Source organism: Heloderma suspectum, chromosome 11 (assembly GCF_057233095.1).
Source record: "Heloderma suspectum isolate Gila_16-S chromosome 11, 16-S_ref, whole genome shotgun sequence".
NCBI classification, from domain to species: Eukaryota; Metazoa; Chordata; class Lepidosauria; order Squamata; family Helodermatidae; genus Heloderma; species Heloderma suspectum.
Genome location: NC_139468.1, coordinates 37,839,210 through 37,862,400, shown reverse-complemented (window position 1 = coordinate 37,862,400; position 23,191 = coordinate 37,839,210).

Here is a 23,191-nt window from a genome sequence, read left to right as displayed (position 1 = left end):
TGGTTTCATTTTCTGTTATTTGGTGGATCTACTGAGAATGTCTCCAGATGGAAGGCAGAGGCCATTCCCTTTCACAGGATGTCCTAACCCGTCAGTTACAATAATGTCCTAACATCCAATGCACGTTGATTCCACAAAGTCTGAGAGGGGCCAAGTATTAGCGAGGAGGATGTAAGCCACGAAAACCACACACCAGTCCCATGCTAAGGAGACCCATTTGACTGTAAGAGGATGGGACACAGGGAAAAGGATGAAAGGCAGTAGGCAGCAGATCTTGAACAAGGTTATAATTCTCTTGTGAAGCTCCATTAACATCCTAAAGTCCCTTCAGCAGAGAATCATAATTTTTTCACTGCTGGCTTCAAAGAGATCAGCTGAGCCTGAATCAAGCTAAAGCGGATGGTATCAGCACTGTTCTTGCTTGAAATTTTTTATTCCATGGTGGGAGTAAAACAGACACACAAAACCCTCCTTGAAAGATAAGATAGGACATAAAATATTCTTAAATCTTATGTTTCTGCCCTTCTTTGCACTGCATATTTTTTATATACAAATCAATGCTCCCCCTGCCCCCCCCCCCCTTGGAGGCTGAAAACGTTACATTCAGCTTTACCTTTCTTTAATGGATTTCTTTTGGAGACACACTGCATAATAAAAATAGTTAAGTAGATTGTAAAGAGATGATTTCTCTAAACCCGAAAAGGCATCTCTCTCCTTGTCCCATCATATTTACACTGATGGGACTTTGTGAGGCTCTTAACATGAGAATGGTACATTTAATGGCCAATAAATCTACGGCACAATATCTCACCAAAAGTGATGGGGATATTTCCACATCTATCAGTGTAACAATGGCTGCATTAGAGTTTCCTGCATATTGACAGCCTTGAGAATACGTGGATACAAACAGAGCACATTACTTTTTGGATCTGAATTTGGCAAGCTCATAGAGGGGAAACCTGTTTAAGGTATGTACACTGAAATCAGTGAGAGAAATTTGAACATGAGAAATTGCCTGATTGGATCAGACCGAAGGTCCATCTAGTCTAGCATTCTGTTTCCCAGGGGTTAGTCTGATGGTCCTGAGAAACTCACAAGAAGGGCTTGAAGTGAGGTGGCCAAGTGTCCTACTTTACAGAGGACAATCCTCTATTGGAAGGTGTCCTCTGTTGGAAGGACTGTCCAGTCCAAGGGTGCTTCTCTAGAAGGGGGCCTCCTTGCAGCAGCAGTCAGTTGTGCAGCTATTCTGGTCTTTTTTCCCCAAACAGATTTTCTACGGTAAGAAAAAAAAGAGGGAAAAAGTGGTGGGAAAACATGGGAGGGTTATGACTGGAATCAGGCAGGACACAATAAATGTTGGGAATATTGTGATTTCATCTGCAAGTTACAGTAAGGGGGCAGTTTGGCAGTTAGCTAGTTAATGCATGGGAATTTGGGGCATAGCTAGCCTTAGGATCTCTGTAGCCTGCAGTGTGTGGTTTCCTCCTTCTTGCTTCTCCCTCCCACCTCTCTCTGCCTTCCTTCATTGCTGGGTGCACATGGCTTGCTCTCTTGCTCCTGCCTGTGTTATAGAACCCACAGAAATGGACTGAACAAACTGTTCTTGAAACCCTGCCCTGTGCCTGCATTTGTATATGCAAGCATATACAAGCTTGTGAGTAAAGCTGTTTTCTTCCTTTCACTAAAGGAAGAGGGTGGTCTCTTTATTTTTAGCATTTGTGTGCATGTGGGACTGGTAAACGCTCATTCTGTTTGGCCTTTTCATTTTTTCTCACTAACTGCCCTTCTAACAAGAGGCAGCAATACCATAAAATCCCAATCAATAAAAGCCTCATTTGGAAACACCCTGTATTTAAAGATAATGCATAACAGCGGAGACTAGGAACTAGCCTGGAAGTTGCCCATCAACAGTTAGTACCAGGGCAGTGGACTGAGGAGGCACAAATGTCAACTCGTCACAGGCTTCCTTACTATGGTGAGACGCGATGTATTTCTATTGAAGTGATAGTAATTATCAGTGGTGGCTGGTGGCTCTGATGTCAGTGGGCGGTAAATATGCTCTGGGTATCAGTCAGAACCAGTCAGAACTCTAAAGGAGCTGTTCAAGGCTATAGAGATCCCAATGATTGCCGTGGTCAAAATTCCCATGAATTAACTAACTGCAACGCTGCCCCCCTTTCAGTCATTCACAGATGAGGTTGCAATATTCTCAACACAAGCTGGGGGGGGGGGGGCAGTGATACATCTCCAAGAAAAACAGGACAAAAGAGGATGCCAATTTGCATAAAATAAGCACATGCTAGTTTATATGCATAGATGCAAATAAAGAAATAATCAGTGCAGGCTGGTGGCTCCGATGTCAGTGGGGTGTTGGATCCGCTCCAGGTTTCAGTCAGAACCAGTCAGAACTTGCACCTCGGAGAGCTTCTTTAGAATTCTGACTGGTTCTGAGTGAAACCCGGAGTGGATTCACCACCCCACTGACATCGGAGCCACCAGCCTCCACTGGAATGAATGAATAGTGGAGATTGACAGTTGTTGCCTACTTTACTGTCATCATAGCCATAAGGGCTCACAGATCTCATAGAATCATAGGGTTGGAAAAGGCCTACAAGACCATTGAGTCCAACCACCTGCTCAATGCAGAAAGCCCAATTCCCAGGCAGTCTCTCATCTAAGTACTAACCCGGGCTGATCCTGCTTAGCTTCTGAGATTGGACGAGATCAGGCGCATCCAGCCCTTTGCTTAGGGATGTCAGAGAATTTCACCATGAATCTCGGGGAGGCCGAATGCCAGCGCATTCGGACCCCTGAAATCGGTGGTGAAACGGACTGCCCCCCCGCCCCCCCAGGATGGGGCTTACCTTGTGCGAATGTCCCTGGTGGCGGCAGCGGCTCCGGCGGCGGTTCGGTGGCAGTTCGGCCACCGCCGCTGCCATTTCCAAGTTAAAAAAACAAAACAAAAACATGATAGGCTACGTAAACATTTACGTAGCCTATCACGGCTACGTAAACATTTACATAGCCTATCACGGCTGACTGCAGGGACGCAAATGGCAGTGGCTACGGCCGCTGCCATTTGCAGTCCTGGCAGGATAAGATTCACGGTGGGAGGGATGGGGCGCCTCCCCCCCAGCCAGAATTTTGGGGGGGAGGGACGGGACGCCTCCCCCCCCGGCCAGAATTTTGGGGGGGAGGGACGGGACGCCTCCCCCCCCGGCCAGAATTTCGGGGGGAGGGATGGAGCGCCTCTCCCGCACCGCGAATCAACTTTCGTAAAAGGTAAGGGACTTTTGTACTTCCCTAGTGGATTCGGCACCTGAACTCTGTGGCGGAACGGCCTGGCACCCCCCCGCCCCCCTGGGGATCTCCCCCGGGACGAGACTTACCTGGGGCGGATGTTCCAGATGGCGGCGGCCATTTGCAGTCTGTTCCCCCCCCCCCTTCATAGAATCATAGAATCATAGAAAAGTAGGGTTGGAAGGGGCCTACAAGGCCATCGAGTCCAACCCCCTGTTCAATGCAGGAATCCAAGTCAGAGCATCCCTGACAGATGGCTGTCCAGCCTCATCTTGAATGCCTCCAGTGTGGGAGAGCCCACCACCTCCCCAGGGAATTGGTTCCATTGTCGTATTGCTCTAACAGTCAGGAAGTTTTTCCTGATGTTCAGCCGGAATCTGGCTTCCTGTAACTTGAGCCCATTATTCTGTGTCCTGCAGTCTGGGATGATCGAGAAGAGATCCTGGCCTTCTTCTATGATACTTGAAGAGTGTATCACCTATCAAGTACTTGAAGAGTGCTATCATATCTCCCCTCAGTCTTCTCTTCTCAAGGCTAAACATGCCCAGTTCTTTCAGTCTCTCTTCATAGGGCTTTGTTTCCAGTCCCCTGATCATCTTTGTTGCCCTCCTCTGAACCCTCCCCAATTTGTCTGCATCCTTCTTAAAGTGTGGTGCCCAGAACTGGACACAGTACTCCAGATGAGGCCTAACCAGTGCTGAGTAGAGGGGAATTAGTACATCCCGGGAATGCTTCTATTAATGCAGCACAAAATAGCATTTGCCTTTTTTGTAGCCACATCACATTGTTGGCTCATATTCAGCTTGTGATCAACAACAATTCCAAGATCTTTATCGCTTGTAGTGTTGTTGAGCCACGTATCCCCCATCTTGTAACTGTGCATTTGGTTTCTTTTTCCTAGGTGCAGAACCTGGCATTTATCCCTATGAAATGTCATTCTGTTGATTTCTGCCCAGCGCTCCAGTCTATCCAGATCACTTTGAATTTTGTTTCTGTCTTCCAAAGTATTAGCTATCCCGCCCAATGTTGTGTCATCTGCAAATGTGATCAGCATTCCCTGCACCTCCTCCTCCAGGTCATTAATAAAAACATTGAAGAGCACTGGGCCCAGGACTGAGCCCTGCGGTGCCCCACTCGTTACCTCTCCCCAGTTTGAGATAGGGATGGCGGAGAATTTCTCCCCGAATCTTCGGGAAGCCAAACGCCAACGCATTCGGCCCCCCGAAATTGGTGGGGAAATTCTCCGCCGGCCCCCCGCCCCCCCCCCGGGATGGGACTTACCATGGCCGAATGTCCCTCTCGGCAGCGGGTCCCGGCGGCGGTTCGGCGGCGGTTCGGTGGGGGCGGGGGCGGCGGCTGGTCTCCTGACCGGCTGCCGCCGCCGCCATTGCAAAAAAAAAAAAGTAAAGTAAAAAAAAAAAACCACAACCGTGATAGGCTACGTAACGATTTACCTAGCCTATCACGGCTAGATTTCCAAAGTCAGCCGTGATAGGCTACGTAAATCATCACGTAGCCTATCACGGATGACTTTGAAAAAAAAAAAGCGCGTACGCAAATGGCGGTGGCCCATGGCCGCCGACATTTGTGTTCCTTATTTTTGCACGTCTAGTCTACGTAAAGATTTACGTAGACTACGGCGAAAATAAGGGAACGCTATTTGCATTGCCCTTATTTTCGCCGTAGTCTACGTAAATCTTTATGTAGACTAAATGTGTCAAAATAAGGAACGCAAATGGCGGTCCCCGTGGGAGCCGCCATTTGCATACGCGCTTTTTTTTTTTTTCAAAGTCATCCGTGATAGGCTACGTGATGATTTACGTAGCCTATCACGGCTGACTTTGGAAATCTAGCCGTGATAGGCTAGGTAAATCGTTACGTAGCCTATCACGGGTGTGTGTGTGTGTGTTTTACTTTTTTTTTCGCGGCCGGGTAGACGGGCCGCTTCTACCCAGCCTGAATTTCACTGGCGAGGGATGGGGCGCCTCCCCCCCGGCCTGAATTTCGGCCGGGCGAGGCGGGGCGCCTCCCCCCCTCACCTGAACTTCGGGGGGAGAACCGAAGCGCCTCCCCCCCACCGCGAAGCAAGCTTCAAGAACAGGTAAGGGACTTTCGTCCATCCCTAGTTTGAGAAGGTCCCATTGATGAGCACTCTTTGAGTCCGATTCTGTAGCCAACTGTGGATCCACCGGATCGTTGTTTCATCTCGCCCACTTTGAGCTAGTTTGCTCATCAGGATATCATGGGACACTTTGTCGAAAGCTTTGCTGAAGTCGAGGTATATGATGTCTACAGCATTCCCACAATCTACAAGGGAGGTTACTTGATCAAAACATGAGTTCAGATTTGTCTGGCAGGACCTGTTTTTGACAAATCCATGTTGGCTTTGAGTAATCACTGCATTGTTTTCAAGGTGCTTACAGGTGGATTGCTTTATGATCTGCTCCAGAATTTTCCCAGGGATTGATGTCAGACTGACTGGTCTGTAGTTCCCAGGTTCCTCCTTTTTACCCTTTTTGAAGATAGGGACAACGTTAGCCCTCCTCCAGTCATCTGGCACTTCCCCCGTCCTCCATGATTTCTCAAAGAGAATAGACAGTGGTTCTGAGAGTTCTTCTGCCAGTTCCTTTATTACTCTAGGATGCAGTTCATCTGGCCCTGGAGATTTGAACTCATTCAAAGTAATGAGGTGTTCCTTGACCATATGCCTGTCGATCTCAAGCTGCAATCCTGCCCCTTCAGCCTGTACTTCACCTTTGCCAGGGGGGTCATAGACCCTCTTTTGGGAGAAGACTGAGTCAAAGTAGGAATTGAGTACCTCTGCCTTTTCTTTGTCATCCATTATCATTTTGCCATCCTTATTTAATAGCTGAACCACCATTTCTTTCCTCTCTCTTTTACTATGCACGTAGCTGAAGGAAGCCTTTTTCTTGCTTTTAGCATCCCTTGCTAACCTGTCCTCAGCTCATTCTCAGCTTTAGCCTTCCTGACGCCATCCCTGCAATTCTGTGCTATCTGCCTGTACTCTTCCTTTGTTACTTGGCCTTCTTTCCACTTCCTATATGTGTCCTTTTTTGTTTTCAGGTCATCCCTAAGCTTTTTGTGAAGCCACATTGGCTTCTTCTGTTGTCTTCCACCTTTTCTTCTTGTTGGAATTGTTTGTAATTGTGCCTTGAGAATTTCCTTTTTTAAAAGCTCCCACCCATCTTGGGCTCCTTTTCTTGTTAGCGTCGCTTGCCATGGGACGTTACTGATCATTGTTCTGAGTTTATTAAAATCAGCTTTCCTAAAATCCAGGGTACACATTTGACTACACTCAGCTTTTGCTTCCCTTAGAACCAAGAACTCAAGTACAACATGGTCGCTTTCCCCCAGAGTTCCTGTAACTGCTACTATATCCACTAAGTCATCTCTGTTGGTTAGGATCAAGTCAAGGATAGCCGATCCTCTAGTTCCTTCCTCTACTTTCTGTAGGAGGAAGTTATCCGCCACGCAAGTCAGGAATTTCCTGGAGGGGCCATGTTTTGCAGAAGACTTACAGACTTAAGTAAGACTTAAAGACTTACATAGCCTATCACGTCTGGGTTAAAAACAAAAACAAAACGCGTACGCAAATGGCGGCGGCTATGGCCGCCGCCATTTGCGTTCCTTATTTTTGGCTGTCTTAGTCTATGTAAATATTTACATAGACTAAGATGGCCAAAAATAAGGAACGCAAATGGCGGCGGCCGTAGCCACCGCCATTTGCATAGGCGTTTTTTTTTTAACCAGACGTGATAGGCTACGTAAGTCTTTACGTAGCCTATCATGGCTGAATTCAGGGATGCAAACGGCGGCGGCTACAGCCGCCGCCATTTGCGTCCCTGCTAGCCAGCGGCCGGATGTCTGGCTGCTGGTGCAGCTGGCCGGCCAGGATTCCGGGGGGAGGGATGGAGCGCCTCCCCCCCAGCGGAACCCAGTGGAGCCAGGTAAGTGGGGTTTCGTACATCCCTACCTTTGCTCAATGTCATAGAATCGTAGGGTTGGAAGGGGCCTACAAGACCATCGAGTCCAACCTCCTGCTCAATGTAGGAATCTAAGTCAAAGCATCCCTGACAGGTGGCTGTCCAGCCTCATCTTGAATGCCTCCGATGTGGGAGAGCTCAGATGCAGTGATGCATCTCCAAGAAAAACAGGACAAAAGAAGATGCCCATTTGCATAAAATACGCACATGCTAGTTTATATGTATAGATGCAAATAAAGAAATAATTAGTGTAGGCTGATGGCTCTGATGTCAGTGGGGCATCGAATCCCCTCCAGGTTTCAGTCAGAACCCTGCACCTTGGATATCTCCTTTAGAGTTCTGACTGGTTCTGACTGAAACCTGGAGAGGATTCACCACTGCGCTGACATCGGAGCCACCAGCCTCCATGGGTTGTCATGCCTCTTCTGCTTTACCACACAACCTGGGATTGCCTCCTTCATGGGTTATGTCACCTGACATGTGAACCTGGACCACTGGATTGTTTAGGGGCAAAGGAACCTAGCAGTTAACCCATGTTTTGTTGCTGGCTTAAATGCTGGGTGGTTGTTTTCCCTAAACAACCCAGTGCTCCAGGTTTGCACATCACGCTGCACAGCCTACGAAGGAGCATTCATGGCTTGTGCAGTAAAGCAGAAGCCCACTTTTTATATCAATGGGTTGTCTTGATGTGCAAACAGGGACAATGCGTTTGGTATTTGAAACTGGTGTTTCAGTGCTCAGTGCTGGAATCATAGCTTGAATTTTTAGGCTTGGATATCTGACTATAAATACTTGCCCTAATAACTCAGTCCTAATGCACTGCAAAATGGAAGCTTCCAAAAATCACACGACTCTAATTTCTCACTACAGCAAAGCACGCTAGAGAAGCTCCAGTTCTCTTGACTAATACGACCGACTCCTTTGTGACAAATTGAATGTTTCCCATCTTCAGCGCTGACCATGCATCTTTCTGGTGGAAAGTGCCTTCCTACTTCGAGCTGGAGTTTAGCTATCTATATTCATTAGCCGTGCCATCCAAAGATGGACCTGGTAGGCAGTAACAGCTTATTCCAAAGATCTAGTATCAAAAAACTCCTAATTGATGATCCAGAAAACACAATGTAATGGCCCTATTTCTTCTTGCCTCCCTTTACAAGCATGCAACATGGGAGCGTCTCCTGATGTTACGTCACAGAATGAATGCTTGACGCTCCTGGAATGCTCTTGTAATGTCCTCTTATTTCCCTCCCAGGATTCAAGCTGGAAAGATGAGTGTGGAAAGAGACTCGGAGGCAATTTACAACAAGTATTGCTCATTTATTTTATCATAAATATAACATTCTCTTGATGTCAGAGCCTCCTGCAGTGGTACACAACAGAAATGCATAGTGTTATTTTACTTGAAAATTGCAAACATCTCAGTACTTAATCACGCCTCTTCTTTTGACATCAGCAATAATATTTCCTTACTCACTGTCCATGCTCTCCCTCTCCCTCTCCCTCTCCCTCTCCCTCTCCCTCTCTCTCTCTCTCTCTCTCTCTCTCCTATCGCTGTATTTTATGGGGGAATTGTAGAGAGACAATTCCATTTTATTCCACAAAGCAGTGGCACAAGGATGAGGTAAGAGAAGGAGAAACACTAAGCTAAGCTGTTTGGGATTTAAAATGCAGAAAATTCCTCCCTGATCTCCTGATCTCTGCAGCTAGGTGAAGAAGAAATCCAGAAGCTCTCGTAACCAACAATCCAACCTCACTGAGCATGTGCAGTTCAAAATATGACTACCCTCTCTACTTCAAGGGCTATACCCCAGGATGACACTCTTTGCACCTTATGTGGTAGCTTGAAACCAACAACAAGGCTACAAGTGATCTAGTATTCTCAGTGGCGTAGCAGTAAATTTTGAAGTGCAGGCGCTCGTCATGACAGTCCCCATAGCCACACCCCCATGGAGAGTCCTAAAATCTGGGCTGTTGATCCATCTCTCCCCCTCTCTCTGTGTATTTCCCAGTGAGGGCATTTCTGCACCAGCCCAGAGATCCTGCATTTAAAATGGGGATTTCTGCTTCCGTTTTAAATGCAGGATCACCACTGACTCCCTTTACAATGCTTCCTTCCCCTGCTTCTCCCCATATCGGAGTCTCCCATTATCTTTCATTGATCTCACTCCTCTTCTTGCCGCTTGAAGTCTTTTCAGGGAGGAAACTGAAGCGGAACACAACCGGGGTAATTTGTGAGCTCATTATCTGCGATCTATTTAAAAAAGGAACAAAGGGCATTTAGTGCAGGAGATGCCTTGGATGATCACAGTGTCATGTAAGGAGCCCGCAAACGTCCGTGATGGAGCCATCTCAATCGCAGGATAAAAGCTCCGTGTGATGAAGCCCTGAGTCTCAATAATAAATAGGTGGGTTTTTGAAACAAGCCCGATGGGCGCTGTTATTCCCACATATGCAAAAGTGCTCATCTGACCAGTCACTTTTGACCTTTTCTTTTTTTTCTTATTTAGTGCTTTTAACTATTTTGCATATGTAGGGAACAAAATGCCCTTCATTGCTGGTGCCTCCTTTGCCAATCCAGAAGATATTGTAGAGCTGGTAGATATTGTAGATATTGTACCAAAAGAGATTGTAGAGCTGGAAAAAGTGCAGAAAGGGGCAACTAAAATGGTCAAGGGGCTGGAGCATCTCCCCTATGAGGGAAGGTTACAACAGCTGGGATGGTTTAATCATAGAATTATAGAATCATAGAATAGTAGGGTTGGAAGGTGCCTATAAGTCCATCAAGTCCAACCCCCTGCTCAATGCAGGAATCCAAGTCAGAGCATCCCTGACAGATGGCTGTCCAGCCTCATCTTGAGGCCTACGGATGTACGAATCCCCTATCTGCCAGTCCAGGGGGGGGGGTCCGCAGGGGAGGGAGGAGGCGATCCATTCCTTCCCCCGGAATCCTCTTTGGACGGCTCTGCTCCGCAGTGATTCCGCAGAGCCGCCGGCCAGCCCCAAAGTGCCAGCGATATGGCCGCTATGCCGTATCGCTGGCTGAAAGGGACTACTGAATGCAGCTGCAAATGGCATCCGGGACGCCATTTGCGGCTGTAAAGGCCTTAGTTTAAGGTAAATGCAGCCATTTACAGCTGCATTTCCCTTAAACTAAGGCCTGTAGGGCTGCAATTGACGTCCTGGACGCCATTTGCATCCACAGTCAGTCCCTTCAGCTAGCGATACGGCATGGCGGGCGTATCGCTGGCAATCCGGAGCCAGAGGATCCGGCTGAAAAGGATTCCGCGGGGAGGCAGAGGTAAGTCTTCCGTTCCGCCATGGCCTCTGGGGGCCTGGATTCTTTAGAATCTGGCCTCATTGGAGTCCATGGCGGAATTCTCCACCATTCCTATGAGCCTCATCTTTTCCACATTTAGCTTGGAAAAAAGGAGGGTAAGGGGATAGCGGTGTACAAAATTATGCATGGTGTGGAGAATGTGGGTGGGGAGACATTTTTCTTCCTCTCTCAAAATACTAGAACCCAGTGGGGTCATCCCATGAAGCTGATTGGTGGGAGATTCATGACAGATAAAGGGACGGACTTCTTCACACAGTGCAGAGTTGAACTATGGCATTTGCTACCGCAGGATGTAGTGATGGCCACCCATTTGGATGGTTTTAAAAGGGGGTTGGAGAAATTCCTGGAGAAGGCTATCGATGGCTACTAGTCCTGATGGCTATGTGCTCCCTCCAGCACCAGAGGCAGTGAGCATATGTACACCAGTTGCTGGGGAACACAGGTGGGAGGATGTTGTTGCACTCATGTCCTGCTTGTTGGTTTCCGGTCAATAGCTGGTTGGCTGCTGTGTGAAGAGAATGTTGGACTAGATGGGCCCTTGGCCTGATCCAGCAGGGCTCTTCTTATGTTCTTAGGTGTCATATTCCCTGCCACTTGCAGGGGCCAATATTGCACACCACTGTTCCCTTCTGATCCTCATGTCTATGGCAGTTCACTGAGGTTTTTTATGTCCCAGAGATCCTGACAAGTAGATGGAGAGAAGTGTTGGGATGGTGAACTTCCAACACCTGCTGAAATTACTGATTCCCCTAGGCAAGCCTTCCCCAACCAGATGTGCTGGTCTGCAACTCCCCCCATATCCAGCCATTGTGGATGATGGGAGTTGCAGGCCAGTGCATCCACACAGCACCAGGTTAGGGAAAGCTGCTCAAGGCTCTGTGGGCAGGAGAGAAATGGGGTTAAAACAAAAACAGAGAACATCTAAAATAATCCAATGGAATAAAGAGAGGAAGTCTCAGGATGTTGAAAAAATATATGTGGTTGTATTCCAAGAAGTAGCCCTATGCATTTTGGCTCTGAATATGGGCCTTCTTCATGGGCTGACCATGAATCTCACTGGGTCAATTTGGGCCAATCATTTACTCTCCGCCTAACCCACCTCACAGGGTTGTTGTGAGGATAAAATGGCGAGGAAAGTAGGAGGATCATATACACCTCCTTGGGCCCCTTGGAGGAAAGGTGGGATATAAATGCAAGAAATAAATAAACTGTCAATGATGCAATGCAAAGGATTTTGGGTGGCTTGATTCTGAGTGGGCAGTTAAGACGCATTAGCTTTGCAAAAGACATATATAATACACACACACACACACACACAGAGGGAAATGGATCAACAGCAGTGGCTGGATTTTAAGACTCTCTTTGGGGGCGTGGCTATGAGGACTGTCATGGCGAGCGCCTGCACTTCAAAATTTACTGCTACACCAGTGAGAATACTAGATCACTTGTAGCCTTGTTGTTGGTTTCAAGCGACCACATAAGGTGCAAAGAGTGTCATCCTGGGGTATAGCCCTTGAAGTAGAGAGGGTAGTCACATTTTGAGCTGCACATGCTCACTGAGGCTGGATTGCTGGTTTGGAGAGCTTCTGGATTTCTTCTTCACCTAGCTGCAGAGATGTCTGAAAAAGGTAGTTTCCAAGATGAATCCGGCTATTGGTCCAGCTTGGTCCTTTTCAGAGATCTCTGCGGGCATTAATATATACGAAAATTGACCCCCGAAGGAGGCCCATATTCAGGGCTGAGATGCATAGGGCTACTTTTTGGGATAAAACCACATGTATTTTTCCAACATCCGGAGACTTCCTCTTTTTATTCCAGGAGAGAAATGAGCTCCGTTAACAACGGGTGTCACAGTGCAAGACATTTCTAGGCAACGTTGAATGTCTCCCTTGAATTACTCTTACGGTATCTTTTAGCATAGCCAGTGAGTGGGGTGAAAGCAATTATTTAGGAAGATAGCATCTGAGAGCCGGCTCTGAACACAGTTTCTGTTTTCAAGAACATGTACCTTTGCTTTGAGCTGAGTGGCCCTGAGTATTTTCAGTAAAGGGAAGCCTTTATCTGTAGCGCCACACACAGTGTTAATTTTATAGATTGGCAATTAATTACCTTCTTTGTGGCTACTGGATGAGTTTTTATTAACCTTCAAATCAAGGGAACAGGTTTAAATATGACAGGCTAATTTTTTTTTTAATAAGGTATGCCATCAGTGTTTATCTCTCCTTTTGTTTTATTATGCATCCATTTGTGATGTTATATATTTATGCCAGATGAAAGGTGGGGGTGAGGAGAGGGACATATAAACTGTCGCTTGAGCTAAAAGCACATATGCGCACTCGCACACACGCATACACACTCATTTGAATTGGTGGTTGTTCTGGATGTCTTTTAAAAAGGCTTTTCTTTCTTACATTAAAAAATTCCCCTCCAAGTTGACCTGACATCTTGTTAGAAAACATCTTCTGTTGAGCACAGGTGTCAGGTTCCTGGCAGTACCTGGCCTCTTTGGTGGACAATGCTTGGGATTCCACAGCAGCAAACCCCAGTCCCACAGAGAACATTGGTCAGCCTGCGGGGTCGTGTGTCACCCCTTCGGCCATATCCCCAGCTTTGCCTTGGTTCCCAACTCTCCTTCCTCATCCTATGGCTTTCCAGAACAGAGGTGGAGGACCAGGTAGAAGACTTTGAATCGTTGTCAGGCTGGGGAATGCTGGGAGTTGTAGGACGCCTTTCTGTCTAAACATGCAGCATGGGATTGTGCCCTAAATAACTTTTCGCTATCTAAATAGCTCAAATAGAAACAAGCTGAACCAATTTAAATTTGTCCACTGACTAAAACTCCCTACCAATTAATCAACTAAAGCTTTAGTTAATTAACCTACCACTTGAAAGTTTCAGCTTTACTCTGGAATGCGGTGGAAGAGGATAAGCTGAAGAAGTGTCAGGCGTTTTCCTCAACATATACTTAGTCCTCAAGATCACAACTGAGACCTAAACCTGCCTCTTTGATCTTTAAGCCCAGATATGTGGGAGCCATATGAGGTTCCTTCATTGTCCATGAAAAGCACTCTGCACATGCCTTGCAGCACTTTCCTCTTATGAATTCAAAGGCCCAGAACTGATTCCAAGTATTAAGAACAGGTTCCAGGGCTCCCTACTGAGCCTGGCTTCAAAGGGCACCCCATCCTCCTCAGTCAATTCCCTAACATATTTTAAATCCAGCTGTAGTGTTTAGCAACAGAAAAAGACGATTCTTTCAGCTGTGGCACAGTGCTTATTTAATTTCAGTATTTTCATTATCTCCCTATTAACTGACAGTGCTGGGTAACAAAGACTCACTTTAAAAAGTACAAAGCAGCATCCGTTCCATGTGGCAAATTCAGGGGGCTCTTGGTTAGATTAAATCCCCTAAGGATGGAGAGGGAAAGAACAATGGGGTTTCTCAGCTACGGAATGAATGTGGGATTTTAATTTGATGCAACATGACTTGCTCATAGCCCAGAGAGACTATCACATCACCCCAGCAAAATATAAACCTTTCTATAATCCCCAAGCTGTGCCCATTGTTCTACCAAAACCTGAAAGATGATGAATAATAGGATGCAAATTGAGGATTTGGTGGATCTATTTTTAGCCTATTCAGTTTAATTGCGGCTGTTGGCTTGCTGACTAATTTGTTGCATTTGCTGTTGTAATGTATTAGCGCTACTGAAAGGAGTTGGTGAGCAGTACATTCAGGAGAAGACAAAAAAAGATTTCATATTTTGATGAGAGGCTGCATTATTGTGGGGGGTTGCCAACCCCCCTCCCATCCATGAAATCGTAAAAAAAAAAAAAATGCAGTGTGGTGGCTCCCATCCTATGGAACTCCCTGCCCCTGGAGATCAGGCAGGCACCAACACTGGGTGGTTTTCAGCACCTCCTGAAAACAGCTCTTTTCCAAGAAGTTTTCCTTGGTCAACCAGCCTCAGTTTGATTGGCACTCTTATTTTTTAAAAAATAATCTTTACCATGTTTCTTCTTTTTATCTTTTGCTCATTTTATCTCCTGTTGTTCACTGCTCCGGCATCTGTTTAGATGTGGAGTGGTACACAAACGTTGTAAATAAATAAATACATAAAAACTTTTTTTTTCCTCCAGCCCACCAAAGATGGTGTTTTTTTTCTCACTCTATTTCATTGCCCCAGTCAGCTCCCACAAACTTTGTAGTGGAGAGCCAGCCAAACAGATGAACCTCGAATCTCGGCGAGGCCGAATGCCAGTGCATTCGGCCCCCCGAAATTGGTGGCGGAACGGTCTGCCACCCCCCCGCCCCCCTCCCGGGACGGGACTTACCTTGGGCAGATCTTCCTGGCGGCGGCGGCTATGGTGGTGGTTTGGCGGCGGCAGCTGCGGTGGCCAGTCTTCCGACCGGCTGCCGCCGCCGCCATTTCCAGTTTAAAAAAAACAAAAACAAAAAAAGTGATAGGCTACGTAAAGATTTACGTAGCCTATCACGGCTAGATTTTTAAAAAACACTGTGATAGGCTACGTAAATCTTTACATAGCCTATCATGGCTGATTTAAAAGAAAAAAAACCCAACGCGCTTACGCAAATGGCGGCGCCCATGGGCACCGCCATTTGCGTTCCTTATTTTGGCACGTCTTAGTCTACGTAAACATTTACGTAGACTAAGGCAGTGAAATTAAGGGGAACGCAAATAGCGTAGCATCTACGCTATTTGCGTTCCCCTTATTTTCGCCGTCTTAGTCTACGTAAATGTTTATGTAGACTAAGACGTGCCAAAATAAGGAACGCAAATGCCATTTGCGTACGTGCGTTTTTTTTTCCTTTTAAATCAGCCGTGATAGGCTACGTAAACTAGGGATGGCAGAGAATTTCTCCACGAATCTCAGGGAGGCCGAATGCCAATGCATTCGGCCCCCGAAATTGGCGGTGAAATTCTCTGCCCCCTCACCACCCCGGATGGGACTTACCTCCTGCGAATGTCCCTCTCGGCGGCAGGTCCCGGCGGCGCTGCAGCAGTGTTTCAGCGGGGGCGGCGGCCGGTCTTCTGACCGGCTGCCGCCGCCGCTATTACAAAGTAAATGTAAAAACACACACACATACACACGTGATAGGCTACGTAATGATTTACATAGCCTATCACGGCTAGATTTCCAAAGTCAGCCGTGATAGGCTATGTAAATCGTTACGTAGCCTATCACGGGTGACTTTGAAAAAAAACAAAGCACGTACGCAAATGGCGGCACCCATGGGTGCCGCCATTTGCGTTCCTTATTTGGGCCCGGGTAGTCTACGTAAAGATTTACGTGGCCTACGGTGAAAATAAGGGCAACGCTATTTGCGTACGTGCTTTTTTTTTTCCCCCCCGAAGTCACCCGTGATAGGCTACGTAACGATTTACGTAGCCTATCATGGCTGACTTTGGAAATCTAGCCGTGATAGGCTACGTAAATCGTTACGTAGCCTATCACGTGTGTGTTATTTTTTCTTTTACATTTACTTTTTTATTTCACGGCCGGGGAGACGGGGCGCTTCTCCCCGGCCTGAATTTCGGTGGCGAGGGATGGGGCGCCTCCCCCCCGGCCTGAATTTTGGCTGGGTGAGGCGTGGCGCCTCCCCCCCCGGCCTGAACTTCGGGGGGAGAACCGAAGCGCCTCCCCCCCCCACTGCGAAGCAAGCTGTGGGACCGGGTAAGGGACTTTTGTCCATCCTTAACGTAAACATTTACGTAGCCTATCACGGCTGACTGCAGGGACGCAAACGGCGGCAGCTATGGCCACCGCCATTTGCGTCCCTGCTAGCCAGCTGGTGGCTCCGCAGAATCCCTGCGGAGCGGAGCCGGCCGGCCAGAATTTCGGGGGGAGGGATGGAGCGCCTCCTCCCCCAGCCAGAATTTTTGGGGGAGGGATGGAGCGCCTCCCCCCCACCATCAGCATAATCCGCGAAAGGGAAGTGATTTTCGTACATCCCTACGGATGGGATGCTGTCAATGGAGCCTACAAATGGGGTCCTGCAAAAAAATGTTGCCGCGTGGTGCACTCCTGTTCAGGGGGCCAGCCAGCCAGGCCCCCTTGCAAGACATTCCATGCACCTCCCCATTTTCCATTTCCCTCCTAACAGTCAGGCCATCCTGCTCCATCCTTACTGGTCTGGTTTTGTTACCCCCCCCCCCAAGATTTTGGTGGTGGTGGTGGTGGTGGTACTTCTGCCAGTGGCATAGCGAAGTCAGGGTTCACGAGGATGTAGTGCCAGCACTTTAAAAAAAATTATTAGCAGGAAAGCTCCCTGTTCCCTCTGAAATTAAAAGACGCTTGCTCCTTGGGAGGAAAGCTATGGCAAACCTAGAGAGCATAGTAAGAAGCAGAGACATGATCACCTTGTTGACAAAGGTCCATATAATCAAAGCTTAGCTATGGTTTTCCCAGTACTAACATAAGGCTGTGAGAGCTGGACTATAAGGAAGGCTGAGCGCCGAAGAATTGATGCTTTCAAACTGTGGTGCTGGAGAAGACTCTTACGAGTCCCCTGGACTGCAAGGAGGTCAAATCAGTCCATCCTAAAGGAAATCAACCCTGAGTGCTCATTGGAAGGACAGATCCTGAAGCTGAAGCTCAAATATTTTGGCCACCTAATGCGAAGAGAAAGCTCACTGGAAAAGACCCTGATGCTGGGCAAGATTGAAGGCAAAAGGAGAAGGGGACGGCAGAGGATGAGATGGCTAGATAGCATTACCGATGCAATGAACATGAACTTGAGCCCACTCTGGGAGAGAGCGGAGGACAGGAAGGCCTGGCGTGCTCTGGTCCATGGGGTCACGAAGAGCTGGACATGACTGAACGACTGAACAACAACTGGTGCAATGTGTAAAGCCTTTTGGGGTGGCTTGGTCTTGAACGGGCAATGAAGATCCAGTAGCTTTACAGAAGACCCGCTCCTATTCGAACTGGTTTGCTGATATGGATCTGTCTGAATTTCTGGACTCTCCTGTGGGGGTAGGTGGAGGTGGCTGTGGGGACTGTCGTGGTAAGCGCCGGCACACTTCAGAATTTACCATGGCACCACTGACTAATGCCAATTTTGGGGTTTCCTCGTGCCTCCTGATACCTCCCTCTTTTGTGTGGACGGTGCCATTTTGGCTGCCTCAGACTCCGTATTCCGAGAATGGTGATACAGGATTTCCATCTGTGGGCCTTGTCCAGGCCAGAATTATTTGTGGAGCTGGCAGAGGCAGCGGATGGATGCTTGGATAGGCCGATTCCTCTTCCTCCAAGACCTAAGTCCAGTAAAAGCTCAGTTGTTTGAGGAGGAGGGAGCTCCCTTTGCACCTGCCTGCTGCCTCTGCAGTGCCTGCCTTTCCCATAGGGAGGGTGGCCAAATGCAACAGTGGACAGGGCTCCTGCACCTTTAAATAACGTGCAGGAGAGGGAGTTTCAGCATCTGGAGTTTGCCATGCAAGCTACACCTGCCGCAATCCCCTCTACTGTACAAGTATTAAAGGTTTCCTTTCCCCTTTGGCATCTGGCCATCCTCTCAGGGCCACCTTAAAGAGTAGACATGGCCGGCCACCTGCTAAGGGCCCATGCCCCAGTGACGGCCCAGGGACAAGAATCCCAGGATTTCCTCCTCACCTGCTTGTTCTCCTGCCTCTCATTTTGGCCCAGACAATGGCAGCGATGAGAAGGAGGAAGAGTAGATGCCACTACTGACTTGCGCGCTGCCTACCACAGTTTAGCCTTGAGAAGGGAAGACTGGGGGGAGATAGGATGGCGCTCTTCAAGGACTTGAAAGGCTGTCTCAGGGAGGAAGGCCAGGGTCTCTTCTTGATCATCCCAGAGTGCAGGACATGGAAGAATGGGCTCAAGTGACAGGAAGCCAGACTCCGGCTGGACATCAGGAAAAACGTCCTGATTGTTAGAGCAATACGACAATGGAACAAATCACCTGGGGAGGCGGTGGGCTCTCCCACACTGGAGGCCTTCAAGACGAGGCTGGACAGCCATGTGTCAGGGATGCTCTGACTTGGATTCTTGCATTGAGCAGGGGGTTGGACTCAATGGTCTTGAATTCCTGGACTGAGAGGTACCCTATTCCTTAAATCTTAGTGTTAGCTTAATATTTATTATTATATTTATAGCCCACCCTTTTCCCTCTTGCCAGGAACCCAAGCCAGCTTACATGGTCCTCTTCCTCTGCATTTTATCCTCATAACAACCCTGTGAGGTAGGTTAGGTTGAGAGCCAGTTACTGGCCTAAAGTCACCTGTTGAACAGACAAACTGGAGAGGGTTCAGAGGAGGGCAATGAAGATGATCAGGGGACTGGAAACAAAGCCCTATGAGGAGAGACTGAAAGAACTGGGCCTGTTTAGCCTTGAGAAGAGAAGACTGAGGGGAGAGATGATAGCGCTCTTCAAGTACTCAAAAGGTTGTCCCAGAGAGGAAGGCCAGGATCTCTTCTCGATCATCCCAGAGTGCAGGACACGGAATAATGGGCTCAAGTGACAGGAAGCCAGATTCTGGCTGAACATCAGGAAAAACCTCGCGACTGTTAGAGCAACATGACAATGGAACCAATCACCTGGGGAGGCGGTGGGCTCTCCCACACTGGAGGCATTCAAGACGAGGCTGAACAGCCATCTGTCAGGGATACTCTGACTTGGATTCCTGCACTGAGCAGGGGGTTGGACTCGATGGTCTTGTAGGCCCCTTCCAACCCTACTATTCCATGATTCTACCAAGGAAGCAAGTGGTAGCAAGGAGGACGAGCAATAGCAGCTGGTGGCAATGGCTGTGAGTAGGTAGGCTTCCTGGGTGAGGGGCCCATTGGGGTTGCCTTCCCAAGGGCCCTCAAAAACCCAGAGCCGGCACTATATCCATCCCACTGTCCAAGCTCCCCATCCAGCTCTGGCCTGAGTCCAGCGATTCTTTATGTATGTATTTATGTATTGCATTTATATCCCACCTTTTTCCTCTGGCAAGGAACCCAAGACAGTGTACATGATCCTCCTCCTCTCCATTTTGTCCTCACAACAACAACCCTGTGAGGTAGGTTGGGCTGAGAGTCCGTGACTGGCCCAAAGTCACTCAGTGAGCTTCATGGCCAAGTGGAGACTAGAACCCAGATCTCCCGGCTCCCAGTCCAACGCTGTCACCACTACACCACACTGGCTCTTCTTCTGGATATCGGGGTAACACTGCTCTGTGTAGCATGCTGAGATCAATTTGCTTCCACTGAAATGTAGTGGGATGGTTTCAAGTCCTACCTGAAAAGATGTGGCATGGAATCCCACTTCATTATGAGAACTGCAACCTGGCCAGCTCTTGTGCTTTTAGCGAGTGCTTGATCTGTAGACATTAGCTGATGACAGTGCTTGTGTTAAAAGCGCAAGAGCTGCTTTTTCTGGTCAGTTGGCAGCCAGAATTAGTGCATCCAGCAGACTACTTTGATTAAGGGATGGGCAGAGGGATCTAAACCCATATAAAAACACAGAGAGCAAGGCAATAAAATTAGTAGCCAGCCAGCCATTAGAAGCCTTGGAGAATAAAACGGTCTACACCTGTTGTCTAAACGATTAAGAAAAGGTGGTGATGTCATGTCCCCTCTGAGGGACAACGCTGCAGAGGCTGGCCTGGAATCCATGGAGCAAAGATTCACAAAGGAGTAGCCCGTGTCTGGGGACTTTGAGGCAAATCCGGAGGACCCTGTCCCTGCGAGGGAGATGCTGTCAAAATGTAGTTATCCCCCTCGGACTCAGAGGCAAATGCCAAGGGACCACCCAGCCCCAGGGAGCGCAGAGGTCTAAAGGGCAAGGCTCAGCCAGCTGCAGAAGCACCTGTTGGAGGAATAGGAACTCCTTGTGAGTAAAGGTATACTTGTGAGCAAGGCCCTGCTCATAGGCCGCCTTTCCTCAGGCAGCCCTAATGGCTGTAATGGGACTCCGAAGGCTCAGACCAAAAAGCCTTAAGTTCCAGACACTAGGTACTGGAACAGCATCTGGGTACTAGCTCCTGGCCTCGTCTTTTCCTGCTATCCCAGCTCTTCTTTGGATCTCCCCGTGTTTGAATTTGGATTGCTTACTGACCTTGCTTTCATGCTTGACCCTGCCTAGATCTCCGGAACTCTGTCCAAGCACTCCTGCAAGCAGGACCGCTGTTAGCCAAACCTGCCTGGGAGGATCCCATAATTGGGAAGCCACCACTTAAAAGACCCTTTTCCTAGTCACCACTCGCATAACTTCTGGAGGTGGGGGCACCTGGAGGAGAACTTCTGATCTCATTGGGTCTAATCGGAGCGTTCCCCATCTGAAGGCTAGTAGCAGTGTAGGGAAAGGTGTGATTTTCATTGGGATCATGGCTGTGGAAGGAAGGGTTAAACTTCCCCTTACCACACACTGTAACCGAGATGAAAATGCTGATGGAGCACATCTCCTGGGATAAACTAGTGCTGTGCTGAATCCTGCCTCCTATTTTCAGAAACGTTGTCTCTCCCTGCGAAAGAGGCATTGTTTTTTGTGCCTGTTTCTCAGGGAGGGGGGGAATTTCAGGTAACTTTCTCCTTGGGTAGGGGGACAGGGTTTCCACATGCCTTTTTAAAGGGTAAGTGATACTTGAGGGGTATTCTTTCTATTTTTTTTTAACACCCCCTGCACTTTCAAGAGCCCAGGACTCTTCTCTAGCTGGGAACTCTTTATTAATGCCTATTGGAGAGGGAGAGGTCACATAGTCTCCTGGAAGTTCAGAAAGAACTTCTGGTCTGGAGAAGAGTCCTGGGCTCCTGCAAGTGCAGGGTGTTTTTTTTTTTTTAATAAACAATATAAAGAAGACCCCTCAAGAATTGCCTTAAAAAGGTATGTGGAAACCCTGTCCCACTCCTCAAGGATAAAATTCTCCAAATTCTCACCTCTCCCAGCCTCTTTTGTCAGAGTTTTCATCCCCCCCCCCCCCGAAATGCCCCAAATGGAAGTGTTGAAATTTTCGGCACAGCAGTAGTATAAACCTACTCATACATTACAATTATCATCTGAGGCTCTCCCCCAAGTGTCTCCTCCAAGGGAGTATGGGTGGGTGGCAATAAGTGCCAGGGCCTTCTCTGTGGAGATCCCCAGATTGTGAAACTCTCTCCCCGGTGAGGTCTGCCTGGTGCCAACATTGTCATCTTTCTGGAACAAAGTTCCAAACAGACTTTCCTTTACTCCCAGGGGTTTGACAGCACATGATAATGCTTTTTAATGGGTTCTAGGATTTTTTCTTGTTGATTGTTTAATATTTGTGTGTGTGTTAATGTTTTTTATATTATGTTATCTTATTGTATTATCCAGGGTTTTAATCTTAGTAAACCATCCAGAAAGCTTTGGCTGTTGGGCAATATAGAAATGTAATGAATGAGCCCCCCCCCCCCGCACTATTACACTTCTTAAAAACTCTGCTTCCAAGCTGACGTGTTTAGTGTCGCATATAATTTGGCCATCAGTCATCAAGATTATGAGCTTTTCAAAGCATCAGTTTTGCTCATTGATTCAACAGTTTGCAATTGTTTCTCTTGTTCTAAAAGCAAACCCTGTTCTCAGAGTAGATACCTTAGCAAAAACTCTCTCATTATTCCGTGTCTCTCCCCCCAACCCTCCGCACTCCCTCATTCCTGGGCGGCGAATGGAACATAAAATAGCGCAGCGTTAAATCATCTCCTTGGTAGGTAAGGCTCTGGGTCCCATCTTAATTAATCTTTAATGCCATTAATTGGTTGTCTGCCTCATGACAAGAAAAATGGTAAACACTCTTCACAAATCAATTTAATTCTCTTTCCAGCCAGCTTGTTATTTTTAAGAGGACATAAACAATTCTGAGATTTTTCTGTTGGACAATGAGCCAGTCAAATGTTCTCCAACCCTTTTTGGAACTGGGTACAAATGTGTCACCTGGCTGAGTTTCTCTGTCTGTCTGTCTGTCTGTCTGTCTGTCTGTCTGTTTCCTTCTTTTTTATTTGTTGGAAGGTGCAAGAGGTATAAAGCAAAATATGGTAAAAGACAATGTGGATATCACTTTGTTAGATTCTTGTAGTATGGCCTAGAAGAGTACGCCCCAGTCTGATGTCCTCCACATGGGTTGGGCTACAACACATTGGCCATGCTGACTGAGGATGATGGGAGTTGTAGCCCAACACAATTACCTTTAGAGGTAATTGTAGTGCAGGGCTAGGCACTCTTTTTCCCCCTCTGTCAAGGGCTACATGGGATTCCTCTGTGGGTAATGTGTGTGGTGTGCAGGCCAGAGCCAAAAGTTGGTGGGTCACCCCTTTTTCTCTTTCTGCCACCTCCTTATCTCATTCTCCCTCTTCCTTTACACACTGCAGCCTTCCAGGGAAGGGACAGATTCCTTAGGGGTGGCGCGTGTGCCTGCCTTGGCCCGGGAACCCGCCAAATCATCCCTCACCACTGAACCCAGCTTGGCAAACTCCCACCATCCACGCCGTGCATGGCTCACCGCAGCTGCCTGGCATCTATCCGAGTGTCTATTTTTGTGCAAGATGGGGCTCTGTATTTTCATAG